General features: G+C 42.5%; 1 long non-coding RNA gene across 2 annotated transcripts in view; it reads left to right on the plus strand.

Annotated features, from left to right (window-relative positions):
- LOC309532452 overlaps positions 1–17,082 on the plus strand; it is a 28,861-nt gene that overhangs the window by 5,279 nt on the left and 6,500 nt on the right. Inside the window, exon 2 of one of the 2 annotated variants that reach the window (XR_014219866.1) lies at positions 8,718–8,952. This is a non-coding gene — a long non-coding RNA (uncharacterized lncRNA). Of the gene's footprint in view, positions 1–8,717; positions 11,115–17,082 lie in introns of those variants that run through there. The other variant, XR_014219867.1, reaches the window with a different exon arrangement.

Here is a 17,082-nt window from a genome sequence, read left to right on the forward strand (position 1 = left end):
CATCTTTGTAGCGCGGAGTTGGTCTGCCAATGGACCTGATGCCTGAAGCCAGCTCCCTGTAGAGCATGTCCTTGGGGATCCACCACTAATGCACTATTATTGCTTCAATTACATGTTGTGGAATACACACAATTGAAAAAACAATAGTTTGGAAGGGCCCTGGGAAAGTCAAGGAGGTTGGTCCTGGTCTGTATGTTATTTCTGAGCCTGTCCTTGCAATTCAGGTCATATGAAATGCACCTCCCCAGGCCCATTTTCCTTGCTGCCCCCTTTCACCTCTTTCAACAAGAACCTTTGTTATTATAACACCAGATAAAGCCTTCTAGTCTTCATTGCACCTGAAACTCCGCACTGGCGGCATCTGACTCACCTTGCCTCAGGGTAAGGCTGGCCTAGTAAAAATGCTCCCATCCTTTCCCATGAGATAAATGGTGCTTAGCTTCAAAACCAGACAACTCAATCATTCCAGGAAGCGACTAGGAGCCTGCCAGATAAGTCTTGATAGGGAGAGCGCTGAGGGACAAAAGGAGGAAGTTGGACCAGGCAGTGTTGGATGGAGGACTTAAATGGGACTAATGTTGAAATGGGACCAGAAAACACAAGTGACTCTGGGCTGGGATTCTGGTGAGGGTTTCTCGAGAGCAGGTAAATTTACAGTATTTGTTTTTAGAGGTGGTCTTAGCTATTTTTCTGGGCCCAAGGCTTCATCCTGGATAGAATATTTTGACATAGTTATCGGCACAGCTGTGCAGTTTGATGAACATGTGGTGCCACATCATGAGTGGGGAATGTTTTTCAGCTAGAGAGCCACTTTCCCTTCGAGGAAAGCTTCTGAGGGCCAGATGCCAGTGGTAGGCAAAGCATTGACTTAATTTTCCCTCGTGCAGTAGGCCAGTTTCAGCACATACAGATCCCTCACTGCCCTTCATTCAGACAAACAAGAGACATGATAATAGTTCAAGGAAACATTCCTGTCAGGCAAAATACTGGGGGGGGGGGTGAAGCACAGCCTGTGAAGCGAGTGGCTTGGGAGAGTTTCCAGGGGACATTTGGCCCCTAGGTCTGAGGTTTCCCACCCATGTGCTACATGGTTACAATAAAAATACCCTTCCCCCAAATTGGACAGCTTTTGCAATTGGTGTGCAAGTGTTGTGATGTCCATTTCTTTCGTAATAATACTGTACCAGCCAAAAGAAGTTCATTTGAGAACCTGCTAAATAAAATCCATGATTTTGTATAAATCGGGGAATGCAAGTTAGTGGAATAGGTGTGGTAATCTTATTCAGGCAAGACTAGAGAAGGGTAGGCAATGGTTCCGCTCCCCGCTATCCTTTAGTGCTCCCTCTCCATTCATGAAGATACTTTCCTTTTCGATGGGGTTGTGTCTTTACTTTTTAAAAAAGTGAAGCCGAAATTTGTAGAATTCTCATGAGAGCCTTTCAGGCCCCAGCCAGATTGGGAGCATCACTCTCCGTTTTACAGAATCTGCTCTCCCATGCCAGTTCTGAGCTGACGAAAGGGTATTTTTTCTGGAATATTCCCAGAGATAAAGTTTTGGGCCTTGGCTTTTTCCTTAGACACAGTGCAGTTCAGTCCAGCCAAAGTCAATAGCCTTCAACAGTTCTTCAAATTGCAGCTGCATATGGAGCTGCAGAATTTCTCACATAAACGTATAGCATGAAACTGAATTTATGTCGACATATCATTGAAAAAATAATGGATAAAAAATATTCTGTCACAGACTTCAACACAAACAAGACAAGTGGGAATAGCTTCTGGTTGACACATCTATTGTGAATGGTTTCTTTTCTCTCTCCCATCCTCCTTGTCTCTCCCCCCCCCCTTTTCCACTTCTGCTGATTTTTATGTGAGATGAGAAGTCAGCTTTGTAAACAAGAAAATTTCAACCCTTATTTTCCCAGGCGGCCTAACAAATTCCACTGCTGTCTTCTAGCATCACTATGCATTTCGTGGAAATAGGTCACATTCTGCATATCTCTAACTGAAGTTACTATTGTTTACTTTTTTCCTTTTTTTAAAAAAAGAGAAGTTGAGATAGTTGCTTCCCTACTTGGAAAAAAAATCACTGTAATTCAAATGACTTTTTTGAAGGGGTCTGATCTATGCGCATGAGATCCTCTGGTAGAAGCAACTGAGAGAATATAAATAAAAGTTCAAAAGGAGAGGGAAACTTCCAGTGGGGATGAAACAGTTGAAATTCACTGATTTGATAGGAAGATGGATGACTGGAAATACTGTTCTCTGACACAATTAGAACTTTATGTAGGACTTAAAAAAAATTGTATCTGACCAAACATCCTGCTGTGAGGGTATTTCAGTTCTGCAGGAGCAGAACAGACGCATTGGCCCCAATCCAACATGGAGTTAAGCCTGCTTAAGCCTGTGGATTCAATGACCTTAAACCCGTTTAACTTAGTGTTGGTTTGTGACCCCTCTGTGCAAAAGAGCCTTAACGAATTCTAGATATCCACATGTTAACTACTGCTTTTCAAGCTGTGCCTTCAAAATTCATTTATTTCAGTCATTTATGCCCTCCCGTTCCATTAGAATGTTCACCGTGTGTTAAAGTTTTTTAAATTAAAATATATATACAGTATGACAATAATAGCAATAATGCAAGCCAACAATGGATAAAAGGAGGTAGCAAGCATCCTTGACTAAATGAGCTATCTAAAAACACAGCCACAAATTTTAAAAGTGCATACAGAGCAGATAACACATTAAAAACATTGCAATAATTAAACTGAAAGTCGTGATCTAAGCACAGAAACCAGGCAACAATAAAAGCCTGTTTAGGTGTAAGGTTTTAGAGGTCGTGAACTCTCCTTTCTTGGAAGTTTTAAAGCAAAGGTTTATCTGAATGAAGGTTGGAGGTGGGTGCATATGCAGAAACCACTGACCTTTGCATGGCAGAAAATGTACAAAGCAGAGAGTCCTATCTGTTACCCTTTTATTTCTGAGACTTGTCTGCTTTTTCCCCTGTCCCCTCCCACCACAGGCATGTGGCTCCCAAAAGGTTCCCCACAAGGGAATGTGGCCCTCACTCTGCAAAAAGGTTCTCCATCCCTGTTCTGATGTACATACTGCAGCACTTTGTGCATTTACATCAGCCACTCCCCCAAAGGCTTCTGGGTCATCTAACTGAAGCCTGCCTGCTTGCCCTGCTCCCCACAAGGTGATAATTGGGACTAAGCACTTACCAGAATGCCACAGAGATTTCTCCTGGCAGCCACTTAACATTTAATTGGGGTATTAACGCCACCAAAGAAGCAATTTCTAATAATGATTCATTCACTAGCTGTCTTGAAAACAGTTTAGGATTATAAGCTTGCCTGCAGCTTTGGGTTCACAACAACTGGCCAATGCATGGCATTCCTTTAATCAAGGTCCACTGTATTTACCATGCCTGGCGGGATTCTAGGTTCCACAAAAAAAGGCTTCCACAATAAATGTTAACATTTTTAACACTAGCGGTCACAAGTTGCTCAGCTGTGTGTTCATTTTCTCAGTTATATTAAAAATCCCAGGAAAAGAACTATATTTGTTTATTATAATTAGGGTTGTGTGTATGTATTTTACGATTTTTGTCAGTAACCTTAACCCAGCAAACGTAACCCAAGAGTTTTTGATTTGCTATGTATGCTGACTCCGTACCATTTTGTTATTTCTTAATAGTTTACACATCTCCTTTGGTCACCAAAATGCTTTTATGAATTCATATCTTGTTCTTCCTTGTATTATGTCTGCAGCCATTTCTGGCATTTTGATTATGTTTACCCTTGCAAGGTGGGCCACTTTGCAGTGCATTATGCCATAATTCATAGAATCAGATAGCAGGATGGGGGCTCAAACTCATGCAGGAAACTAGGGTTGCAAACAAAAAAAGAGGACACATTTGCCAACTTCTGCTTTTAACTATGGATCGCTATGATGACTCTCATTTTACATACCCATGAAAAAGAGGAAGTGTCTTGGAAAAAGAGGACATATGACAATCCTAAGAAACATTGGGCTCATCTGGGATGTGAATGCAGGTTAAAATCCTTGAAACAAAATCGGAAGAATATGGCAGCATAGTGGCTGTTTAAAGCTGACATAGGCTCTTGACTTTGCTGGACTCCTGGGCCCTTAAAAATAAAAACCATAATCTGTAAATGATTTTTTTGAAAAAGGCACCCTATCGAACAATTCACGACACTTTCCCTTTATCCAAGCTACAGAACCCAATCTGGACATGCTCCCAAGGTCCTTCTACAAAAGACAGGACTGAAGTCTTATTTAGTTACAGCTTCAAACCAATAAAAGCACAAGCAAAGATAACAAACAAGTATATTGGTGTATATGTAAATAACATTTTTTGTTTCAGATTTCTCCCCTTGCTTTGGAGGAAACAATTTTTTAAACAGATGTGGTAAAGGAGGGGGGGCACTTGAAGTCTTATGTTGTAGTTCCTAAAGGAAGTGGTCCCAAGGAGCCATATATATTTAACAGCAAATTAGTGCTGACATTTGACTGTGTTTCAATCAGATCTAGTTTTTGGCACTGTTATCTGTATTTTAAACATGCTGTGAAGATTCACTTTACCAGCTGCCTTGCTGTGTTGGGGAACGTAGTGCATTCCTTCATCATTACTCAGGGGTCAGAAACTCAGAATTATTTTAGTATCAGGGAAACAGGAAATAAAATGAGGCTTTTAGAGTTTGAAGGGTTTTTTGTTTTTTGTTTAAATGGGATTAAAAGTCTGCTAGTAAGTTCAGATATTAAAGAATGCCAAGAGAGAAGGATTTAAAGCCCCATTGTGAGGGTTAATAGCAAATGAACAAACTGCTTCTTTGCATGGTGGCAAATGTTGTTCATAATGAATAGGAGAATTATCAAGTTTGCTATTTAAGGCTTCTCAAATATGAAGCAACTTTGGGGTTGAAACTTTCAAATTTGACGTTTATTCAGTTGTTAAGTTTTGCAGATCACTGACATGTTTTAGATGTGAGTTGTGACACTGCTAGTTTGGCATGGTGGCTCATGCCACCTTAAGCCACAATGGCATCAGGTGACCTGTTTTCATTTGCCCATGTGTTTGAAATCAAACCTGGTGAGCGAAGGCACAGCACTTTGCAAGTGCCGACAACCAAGCTGATTAGTACCAATGATAAAGTCTAATGCCTGTTCAAACATCCTGGTGGCTGTATGTGGTTTGCAGGCACTGCTAGTCACCTGATAGATGGTACCTGCAAAGCCCACTGTTGGCCCAGCTGCATCTTTAGCTGCCTCTCAGATGAAAACAGATGGGGCAGGTGGGCTTCACTTGGCCAAAATAGTGTCACAGACAAAATGGGGAAGCCTAAACATGAGTTGAAGAACAGAAACTGAATATTTCACTTGAAAATAGGGATCCTAGCTCAGACATGGACTAATTTAAGGCATGTGGGATCTACTCTCTCTCCCAACCCCCAAATCCCAGTCCAGGCTGTGTGTGCGGAGCTAAGCCAGTTACAGAGCTAAGACAACATCCCTTGAGTTATTACCGGGAACGAACTGTATGTGCAAGTATAAACCTACATGTGAGTTAGCACAGAACAGAGATTCTAACAGCTGAATTTAAGGAGAAACTTTTCGCTGCTGTTTTTATGGCAGCAAGAGTCAGAAACTCTTGCTGGTCTACTGAAAATCGGCCATCAGTCTACCAATAAATAGATCTACTTCCTGCCCACACTTGTCCTAGATTCAGATACAAATTCCCTCTGAGCATATTGGCTGAGTTTGCCATTATGATCTGCAAGGGATTCATCAAGGCTTCATTCTTTCCTCTTTAATTAGTGCTGCTGTTTGTGTTGCCAACACCTCTTGTGGTTCCAGTCTGCAGCCAGCCCTTCAACAACAGACACACAGGCTCAAAGCACCATTATTGTTCTTTTTTCCTGGGTATGCACATCCTAAGTACCTGTGAGATGTTCCTTTTGAGCCCACAAACCCTCATTGCAGGCTGCATATGCAGTTGCTGGTGTTTGCTGATGCTTACAAAGAAAAGGCCAGATGAGCAGCTTTTTCTGTGGCAACGCACTTTTAAAGTAGGGTGGTGAGCGCAGCTCTGCCCGCTTCCAGCCATCCATGTCTGTTGCGCAGCATTCATCCTGGTCCTACTTCCTCCAGGTTGGGAAAGGCATAGCTTAATCATCAGAGCCACTTACTTGACGTTCAAAGAATTGACACATTAGGGTTGCCATATGTCCTCTTTTCCAGGACACATCCTCTTTTTTTCATGGGTAGAGCTGTCATAGTGATCCATAACTAAAGGTAGAAGTCTGCAAATGTGTCCTGCTTTTAAAAATATGGCAACCCTATTTCTTGGAATGCTTTGGAGCCTCCAACTTATCTATAATGTACGGTGCGGAGCAAGGGAGAGAAATGAATATTTTGTCTGTGTAGTATGAATTTCAGGCACACGTGTGACTTTAGCTTTAAGAAACACTTGTTAACATTACTGTTTTGTTTAATGGCTTTGCATTATTTCCAGAATGGAACAATGATTCAGAGCCCTGTAAATTTTATCCATATTATGCCTGTCTCACTCCTCTTTGTTCTGCAGCTTCTACCTCGGCAGCATCAACATCCCTTCTTTTATTCTTCCAGAACAGACTGCACCAGCAATCGCTGCTGCAAGGGAGTTTTAAAAAATACATTAATGCAAGGCTTATCAACCTGGCATCCACCAAGGCATTCTTTCATGCCGAGCATGAACCTTGATCCTCTGATACCCAAGCACCCTTTTTCAAACAATTTTTGGCATTTTAAGAACCAGAGATATGAGGCCAGATGTACAGACACAATTGTTCTCAATTTTTGTGAGAAATTTGCCTGCTGTGCCTCCCCTTAAAACCCCCCCGAGTCCTATATCAAGAGAAAGGTGTGTGAGAGAAAAGAGGTGAATGAATGTGGTCTGTAACAGGGAGATACGCACTTGGGCAATGAAGATGTGCAGTGAGTGTGTGCATGAAAAGAATATGGTGTGGCACCTTGTATATTTTTCTTGGAAGTGGGAAATGCTCCTACAGCAACAGTGTGTATGTGTGTGTGATCAATATTGTGCAATCTCCACACTCAGGGAACAGCAGGACATAGTTGACTTCCATGGTAAGCCCGAGGTTGTCTGAGGTGGGGTTGAGTAAGCAACAAGGGCTGTATCCTCTTTAATTTTGCATTACAGTGGTACCTCGGGTTACATACGCTTCAGCTTACATAAGCTTCAGGTTACAGACTCTGCTAACCCAGAAATAGTGCTTCAGGTTAAGAACTTTGCTTCAGGATGAGAACAGAAATCGTGCTCCGGTGGTGTGGCGGCAGCAGGAGGCTCCATTAGCTATAGTGGTGCTTCAGGTTAAGAACAGTTTCAGGTTAAGAACGGACCTCCGGAACGAATTAAGTACTTAACCCGAGGTACCACTTTATGCTGTCCCCATGCTAGTCATGTTGTTTTTGTGCTTTCCCATGCTCCTTTCCATGGCAGCCATTTTGTGATTCACTGCACCTTCTCAAAATTCTAAATACGACTACTGATCTGAAAGGTTTGACGGCCACTGCATTAACCCCTCTACTGTGACTTGCATTATGACTTGCTCATTCACATCCCTTGCTCTACTGTTAGGTTTCCAATGAAGCTACCTATCTACAAATCGCAGGTTTCATATTCTCTAGCTATTATGGGAGACCTGTGGCAGTAGAAAGGGTTTTCTGCCTGTTGCAACCTGAGAACATGCACAGGAAACGTCCAATCACACGCTGAAGGAGATGTTGGCTATTTTGCAGAAAGTGGGTCATCCACACTCACTTGACACACTTAAATCCTTGCAAGCCACAGCAGTGTGAGCTCTGGTAAGGCAATCTTGTGGAGTAGGCATAGGCAAGCAGTATAATGCTGCTGTGTAATTAAACTTGGATCCCAGAAGTATATATATTAAAAAATGGATCACTATTCTTCATCAGTAGCAGTATTTTTACTGGATAATGGTATTGATTTTAAATGCAACACACCAGTTGGGGAAGGAGTGAAAAACAAGGGTAGAAGGGAATGGAAAGGATTTCAAAAAGAAATGAGGATCTGGAGGGGTAGAAAACAGGCCAACCCCCACCCCACCCCAAGTCATACACGCAAGGAGGCAGGCAGTTTTAAAGCGTTTGACTCTTTATTGCCCTTCAACATGAAGAATGTTACATGTAGTGTCGCTTGAGTGCTGAACTGTGTTGCGTGGCTATTCCCTCCCCCCCCCACAGGTGGAATAAATGAAGACAACGGACACAAAGTTTTTAGGTTAATGGGCGTAAATGGCCACAACTTTATTGATTACAGGAAAGAAGGGTATTGGCTTTAGGCATTGGCCCCTAACCGACTATCCGGTCTAACCGGGAAGGGTTAAACACCAACAGGGGGAGCCACCCGAGATGCATATCCCTAGGCGCTCCCCGAGGGGCAAGGGCGGAAAGGGGCGAGCTGAGGGCTGCCCCGACCTTAAGTGGCCTTTTGAAGGCCTGCCCCTGCCGCCAGCCGATTGGCTGGCGCTACAGGGGATGCTAATTAGGGAATTTCTGCCTCCCGCGAGGCTGGCGCCAGCCTCGCGGGAGTGAGTGTGGGCGGGGTTGTGATCCCGCAACCCCCCCTCCTCCTGAAGATCGGTAGGGGCATTCTCATTTATCCTTGTCAGATGCCCATGAGGCAGGTGGTTGTAGCACCTTGGATGCTTCTAGTGAGCAACTTGCTTCATCAAAGCCTAAAGGTGAACTGGGGCATTATGAGTTCCCGCCATCCATTCTGTTCCTCCCAGGCTCTACTCGCTGCCTGAAGAGTGTGAATTCATAAAGGACCAATCTCTGGAATGATAGCTGGAGCTTCTCCCTCCTACAGCCTCTTGCCATTGGGCAGACACAGAGGAAAGAGAGGTATGTGGAAGGTTCTCACAGGGTTTTGGCTCAGCTGGAACTTGGTGGATGGTGGACGAGCCCTGCATGTGGCAGGCTGATTCTCCTCTGACTCTGAGATCAAAGTTGAGGCCATGACAGAATAGGACTGGGAAGGCCCAGGTTCACATCCCTAGTAGATGACAACACTGACTGGGTGACCTTTGGCTGGTTACTATACCAAAGCCTAACTGGCCTCAGTGTTGTTATGAGACCAAAGTCCCCAGAGCTGTGGGGTGTGGGCAAACATTGCCCCTTGTTATAGTAGCAAGTACAGTGGTACCTCGGGTTACATACGCTTCAGGTTACATACGCTTCAGGTTACAGACTCCGCTAACCCAGAAATAGTGCTTCAGGATAAGAACTTTGCTTCAGGATGAGAACAGAAATCGTGCAGCGGCGGCGCAGCAGCAGGCCCCATTTGCTAAAGTGGTGCTTCAAGTTAAGAACAGTTTCAGGTTAAGAACAGACCTCCAGAACGAATTAAGTACTTAACCCAAGGTACCACTGTATGTCCCTCTCATCAACTGATAACACAAAAGAGGGTCACTAAGTCTCAGCTGCCTCTACAATTGGCAAATAACAGGGCTGTAAAAAGTTGTTCTTCCTGCCACTGTAATGAGCTACCACAGAAGCAGAACAAGAATAATATTTTCCACGTATCCCATATCAGAAGAAGCCAATTCCCTCACATTGATTTATGGACACCATTTGACTGCCAAACTGGGGGTCTAGTGAGATCTGGATGGTGGGCTTTCAGCTTTGGGACTCAGCCCCACGTGTTCCAAAGCAATTTAACTCCTCTTTTCCTAAATGTGCCCTCTGAGTGACTTTCCCTAATGCTTGTAGCCATGAAGGGCCTCTCTTTACCAAGGACTGTCCCACTCCCAAAATGCCCTCTCTCTTCCTGTAAACATGTGATAAAAAGCAACCCTTTGTCCCAAAGTACATCATCTGCCATCAGTGCAAAATCTGTTTTATATCAAGGTTTTGAAAGGGTGAACAAGACACAACTAAATACATGAAACAAAAATATCCAAAGAGCACAATAAGAATAAAGTTCAAAACTTTATTTGTTTACTTGGTTTGAGTACAACAGTGATGTAGATTATAGTGGGGTGGTTGGGTGAGATGAACAGCAATGACGGCCAATGTTTCGTTTTGCAGAAGAAGCAGACTTAACAGTATAGATAGGTATTGGTGATTTTTTTTTCTTAAACAGAGGCTCCAAATCAGAGCTGTCCTACAACAAAGGAGGAAGAACAAACAAACTTAACGGAAATAATCTGAAAAAGGCTACTTGGTTGCATTTTGGAAATTGGCTGCCCAGGAAAGGGAAGAATCATGTAATTAAAAACCTTGCAGTTAAAACTTATCAAAGTGGTGCAAAATATATCTCATTAAAGTGATCTTCCTACAGAATATTAATAAGGCTCCCTCACTACAAGGGTTGTCAGCAACTTTTACTATTTTGCACCAAATGATGTCATTAACAATACAAAGTGTTGTCATGGGAATACACAACAGTTGATAAAGGTTCTTTTCTGACCTTGCTGGCTGAGAAATAGCCTAACTGTGACTGTTTCCATCAAATTCCATGGGATTTACATCAGACCTTGATTGTGCCAGTTCCTTCAATGACAGATTAGTTTGGAAAACAGGCAATGCAAAGTAGTATCTGTTACCCTTGAAGAACCAGGCCTGGGAGCAAAGAGCAGCATGAATTTGCCACCGATTTATACTGCTGAACTCCACCAGCTTGCTGAAGTTAATTACCAAACCTCCTGTTAATGTTCATAGGTTTGGAAGGAAGTCCCTAGAAAATAATGATCCGACTTATGCAGTGTTATCATTCTGACACATGGGTGAACATCTTCAAGATGTAATAATGAGCATGATTTCACTCGCCTGCCCCGTTAGAAGGCATTTTGCACAAAGAAGAAATTCACAAAACTACCTGAAGCCCACATTATTTTCTTATATCATGACTTGGGGTTAAACTATGCTTATTTGGCCACCTTTTCAAAGGCAGGAATTCAAGAAGGGACTCTGTAGATTTGCCACTTTTGGGGGCAGCTATATTTCAGGCAGAAATTCAACTGGCATTGCTTCCCCCCCTCAAACTGTTGGGAAAGCAACACCTGTGGGAAAAATTAGGTATTTGTTTGTTTACTTATTGCTACAGTCCCTTATTAGGAAGAGACTGTCATATTTGGAAAATAATGTCAACTAAAATGTTGCATTCTTTACAGTAGATGGAATTTGGGATCAGGAAGTAGAAATGTGTGAGAGAAGGGTGGGGGTAGAGAAAAATGTCCTTAGTTAAGCACCAAAAGGAAGTTCTCGCTGTGTTAGGACACTGGCATTCTTCTGTGTGGCTGGAGCCTACAGAACATTGGTTCCCCACATGTTTAGAGGGCACATGAGATGTTTTCCAAGTAGAAACCATGCAACAAGTGGTTCACCCACACGTTTAGCTTCTCTTAATCGCTGAGCTGAGGGATGTCCGCTCAGCGTATGAGACAACTGGGAACTGATGCCATGCTTGGCAGTATAGAAAATGAGTGTTGAAATCAGCTGGTGGGACTGGAAGTTGGTTAATTTGTTTCACTGCATTCAGGATATACTATCTGTGCCCCTTTCTGTGAGACAGAGAGAAATGTATCTCCAGAGGTCATAGGCTGGAAAGCGGTAGCATGAAGGGAAGTGCAAAGCCAAATCACTGAGATGTTGGATGTTGTGGCAGTGACAATAGCATGCCTAGGAATAAGGCATAGAACAGCCAGCCCATATATTCCTTTATAGAGTAGCTTCGAAACCATTGTCTGATCTTGGTACAAATATCCATTTTTTCCTCCATTGAACAGTGTGGCCTATTGCAAGCCATTAATCCAGAATGTTCTTTTGATTGTAAACGGCAGCGAGTTTGAACTAATGAGTCAACGCAATATAATGATGGAAAGTGTTGCTATAATGCAACTATGGATTGAAAGTCTATTGGAGCATCCTAATGCTGCTACAACATCATGTGGGATATGTGACAGATTTTAGTGGGTGAGATGTTTAGGTTTCCACATAACATGGCTAACCTCCCCTGCAGAGCTGGGGTTCTTATTATTCTGCTGCCGGCACTCTCCTCCTGCTAACTGATAAAGGATCTGGCATATCACTTCACCAGGTAGCCACTTCATAAGCTGGTTCATCAGTGTGGTGGTGAAAATGTTGCCGCTCACTCTGCTTCCCAGAGTTATGGTGTAGACTTGTGGTAAGATTATTTTCACCACTTGACCAGACTTTCACAAAAGACATGTGCTTGCATTTTACCACATGTTCTTCTACAAATCAATATATGATGCATGAAAGATCCTCTTTACGAGGATATGGGCTTGGATGACCAACCTATCAAGCGCTTCTATGATAACGCCTTTTGGCAAACGGTTCTCTCTGCTGAGCTCTTAAATGTAAGAGCAGGAAGTTCTGAATGTTCTGCCCTCAAAGACATCCTTCAGGGGCTGAACAGAAGGAAGTCTCATTGAAAACAGTGGGCTTTACTTCTGAGTAAACATGTATAGTATTTCCCTGTAAGTGTCGTGCTAGTGTCAAATTTCTATTGAAAACAACAGTGAAAACGGCAACAATCACCACTCAAAGTAAAAGATAAATGTATCAAGTGCATCCTACTGTTGGCAAGAAATAGCTCTGGAGTCTGTGAAAATTATGTTATTAACTGTTCTGAAATGAACAGAATATGCACAGCCCTCTCAGCAGTTCTGCTAGATGGGGGCCACTTCACACAATGCTCAGGACTGCATGTAGATGAGGGAGCATCACTGAATTCAGAAACTGTCTTAGGCGTTCCTTCTTCTAGGCACTGAGGATAAATAAAGCAAATAGCCTAGGCTGCAGCTTTGAAATATTACAAAAAAAGAAAACCCAAGCACCCTAACTATGGATGAGCCTGTAGTTGCCTGAATAAAACCAAATCAAACACTGGCCTGGTTCCTATGTCATGCTAAGCCAGGTGCACGGGCTCCAGGAGTGCTTCACTTCTCCATGGTCCTGCTGCCATGCGACACTGGGCTAAGCAAAGGCATGGCTCACTGGGTCGTCTGAACCCAGGCTTGTGGTTTAGCTCACTCCAGACTTAGCCAGAAGTTGCAACCAAGATTTGCCCTATGATTCATGGTTTACTCAGGAGAGCTAAACCTCGAGCCTGGGTTCAGATGACCCAAGGCAAGGTTTAGCTTAGCACAGCACTACAAGGACCAGGGAGGAGCAAAGTCACTGCGGTCTCCTCTCTGGGAATATGTACAGTTGCACTGACTAAGCCATGATTTTGCTTAGCATGATATGCAAATCAGGCCATTACTTAACTTGATAGTGTGCTGCGTCATCAAAGCATCCAAGAAAGTGGCTGTTCTGTCATTTTTTAGCAGCAAAATTCATGTTTCATAGCATCTCCTCTACAAAGTGGATTATATATCATTTTCTTGTCACAGACATTCTGGAGTTCAACTGTACAGCACGCCAGTGGATGTATGCTGGTATAGGCGACAGTAGCCCTGATTCAGTCATTCCGTTTGTAATGGGATGGAACTTGCTTTGGTGTAGTCAGGTCCCATCCCACACTATTGATGTTTGCAGGGTTGAGCCATCTTTGCAGGGGTGATGTGATTATTTCCCATCTGCTAGACATTATAACAGGTGGTGACAGCATGGGAAGCAACAACATAATTGCAAGAGCCCACTACTAGTCCTTTAGAAACATTACCAAAGCAGCATGTGGCTAGACCATGCCCCATAGATTGCCCCATGGCACAAGTAGCATCTGAAGTAAGCCTACACCTGTATTTCACTTTGGAAATACTTTTCTCAACACAGAACGAGAAAACCAACTCTTTCATTTTTGGCTTGCTGCTCTTGTTAACACTTAGCAAACTCGCTTAAAGCCGGACAAAGGGAGGAGAGAAGACTTGACAACAAAATAAGATAATTTGTTCTTAAGATTCCTAGCAGATGTGTGCAAGTGCAAGCTGGGAGTTTCCTTGCAAAGAATTTGGCTGGTATGCAGCAGAACTCTGGCTCAGTGGCCTGCTTTGCTGATGGGCACTGCAACAATAATAGGCCATTTGAAGGCAAGGCCAATTAATTGTGATGGCTGTGCCCAAAGGATAAATATATTACACAGGATTCCTTCGTTAGCTACAGAATATAGTCATTCATTCCTTGGAGAGACCATGACGACGTAATTGTGGGTTGGCATCCTATTGGCACTTCCTGGCTCTATCAGCATTGCCCCTTGACCTTTAAATAAAAGTGAAGGGAAACGAGGGAGGGCAGAGCAGCTCCACATTATGTATTGATGCCATGTAAAAACTTTATAATGCATAAAGACCACTGCTGAGATTTAGAACGTCAACATTTTTGGGTCACAACTCTCTGGCAAGCTTGAAAGGCCTTTGCACAACTGCAAGGAATATATAGGTGCCTTTCTCAGATTTTCCCTTTAACCCCCATTTCCTCTCTCTCTCTCTCGTGGTTGCTTTCCAAAAAGCGTTTGAACTTAAGTATGATACATTATCCTATATGTGGTATTTTCTCCCCTCCAAAGGAGAGAATGGGATTCAGAAGAGTTTGGCTTTCTTCTTCATGTCGTTGCGTCTCCAGAGAGGTAATTTATCAAATTCCTGTATCGTCATGCCGAATATTTCTTGGAAAACCTCAGGTGCTAAGTGACGCTGAAGGAAGACAAGGAAAAGGGCAGCTATCAGTCCAAATGTTTAAACAAGAGGCCTGTATCCTTTTAAAACCTTTAGCCCAAACATCTGTTTGGGGAGCCTGATATTCTCTTACCTCCAGCCTGGTTCTATCCACTTCTCGTAGAATTTTACTTCGCCCTCTGTTGGACACCATGAGCAGTTCATAGGGGAATATCTGTTAATGGTATACAAGAAGCATTTATGTAGATTTAGATCACCCCAAAAATACACCATTAAGCTCACAAGCAGAATGCAGTCACTGTTGGCAGACAGCTTCAAGTTCACTAAAAAGTTGCCTTAAGTATTTGAGTGTAATGTGCACTTTTTCCTTGAATCCTTTGTTCCTTAAAAAATAAATAAATCATACTTAACAGGATGTCTATACCAGTTCATTTTTGCACAACATCATACTAAAAATCTATGTGTATTCATTTCATTTTCTGGATTATCCTTGATGGGGGCATTACCCATTTTGGTTTGTTCACATGAAAAATAACTACTTCATTAATGAAGGTACAATCGTTAGGTCTGAACAAGTATCTCAATCATGTGTCTTTTCTTCCACCCTTGTCCTGTCCAGTTGAAGCTGATTTTTCACATATCTACCAAAACTGGCTACCTAACTTGTTCTGCTGATTCAGTGGTTTTCTGTGTTGTGGAATTTACTAAGCAATTTAATAGGTGTTTCTTGATTAGAAGATAGTAATGGTGGACAAGTTTCTCTTATACTAGACATAGAATCAGAACTGTGGTGTTGAAAGAGACCATGAGGGTCATGTATTTGAACCCCCTGCAATGCAGGAATCCTTTGCCAATCATGGAGCTCAAACCCATGATTAAGAGTCTTGTGCTCTACCAACTGACCTATCCCAGCTCCATGCAGTAGAGGTTGGTCTATTCTGCTAAATGGATCACTGTCCCACCAACCTCAGTTTGCCCCCAGTCAGCCCCAACTTGCCTGCCTTCTTACTTACAACTAATACACTGGCTGTCACCTTCCTCCTCCTTAGTTTTAGTTTTGTACGTGTAGGGCAAACAAGTATAGGGACAAAACTAGAATTGGCTCTGCTTGTCATTGGCTCTAGCTCTATCTACCATTGACTCCCTTTCTACCCTACTAACCCCCAATGGACACCAGTCACCACAGCATAAGAAAGGGATTGTTTTGTCCACACTTCTGCTTGTTCCAATGCTTTCCCCTAGGAAAACCTACTCTTTACTGCTCAATTGGAGCAAACGTCAATCAGGTTTTCCATAATGCAGAATATGGTGTACCAGTAGGAGGAAATGAAACTTCTAGTCCTTTCTAGCTCTATCAAGATATCTAAACAAGAGTTCTTTATCTGAGCTACTGGCTGAATATGCCAATGATCAGGGCCCAATTTTCCTCTCCTTGAAGGTCGTAAGAGACTTTTGTCAATTTTTAAAAACTGTCAATAAAATGGTGGGACCTAATTGAGACAGCTAGTTGTTTTATCAGCTGCAACACCTAATGAAGATTTCAGAAGTACAATAAAGAAGATAAAGTCACCAAACATATACCACTTATTTTATTGTAATTATTTAAATGATGTGTACTTTATATACAGCTTGGAAGAGAATTGGTAGTGGAATATGACAATCATACAATTCACTTTACTATATAACTTTAAATACATCTTTTTAATGCTATACAATGCAACATAAAACTAACATACATTATTGTAACAAAATTAGCCAAAATTCCACAAACTTTGCTGATAACTTTGAAGTCATTAATCATATTCTTATATTTTACAAAACCACAGAGTAGTGCTCTTAAGTGCTTTAAAAAATATTTTGAGTCCAAAATTGGGCAGAATTCTCAGGTTGGTTGCCATCAAGCTAACGCATCTCATCAGTACAAGGATTTATGCTAAACCTCCCATCTCCCATAAACTTTCCATTCATGGCCTCCCCAAATCTGCTTTGGAGAGTTGAGGAATCCCTTAGAAGAGATTTAGGGAGCACCAAGCAAGGAGAGGCGGAAGGTTATGTTGCACAAGCATACATTCTTGTGCTGGTGGGCCAAGTTCATTGGATACAGCCCCATAGTTTTAAAGATCAACTATTATGACAGTAGTGAGGAATTTATGACCTGTGGGCCTAATCAGGTTTAGCAGGGGGTCCTGCTGCAAGGCTTTCCACCTGCCCTAACCTGATGTCACACATGACATCAGTGGTGCGCAGTGCTTTTTTTCAGCAGGAGTGTGCCAGAACGCAGATCTCCCCATTCACCTCTTGCCTTTACATACTTTTGAGAAGCCGAAAATGAACATTTCAAGTCAAAATGGAAGCTGTCCAACATGTGTGAGTCTACACTTTTTCTTAAGAT

This window comes from Podarcis vaucheri, assembly GCF_965113315.1.
Source record: "Podarcis vaucheri genome assembly, chromosome: 5".
Taxonomy (NCBI): Eukaryota; Metazoa; Chordata; class Lepidosauria; order Squamata; family Lacertidae; genus Podarcis; species Podarcis vaucheri.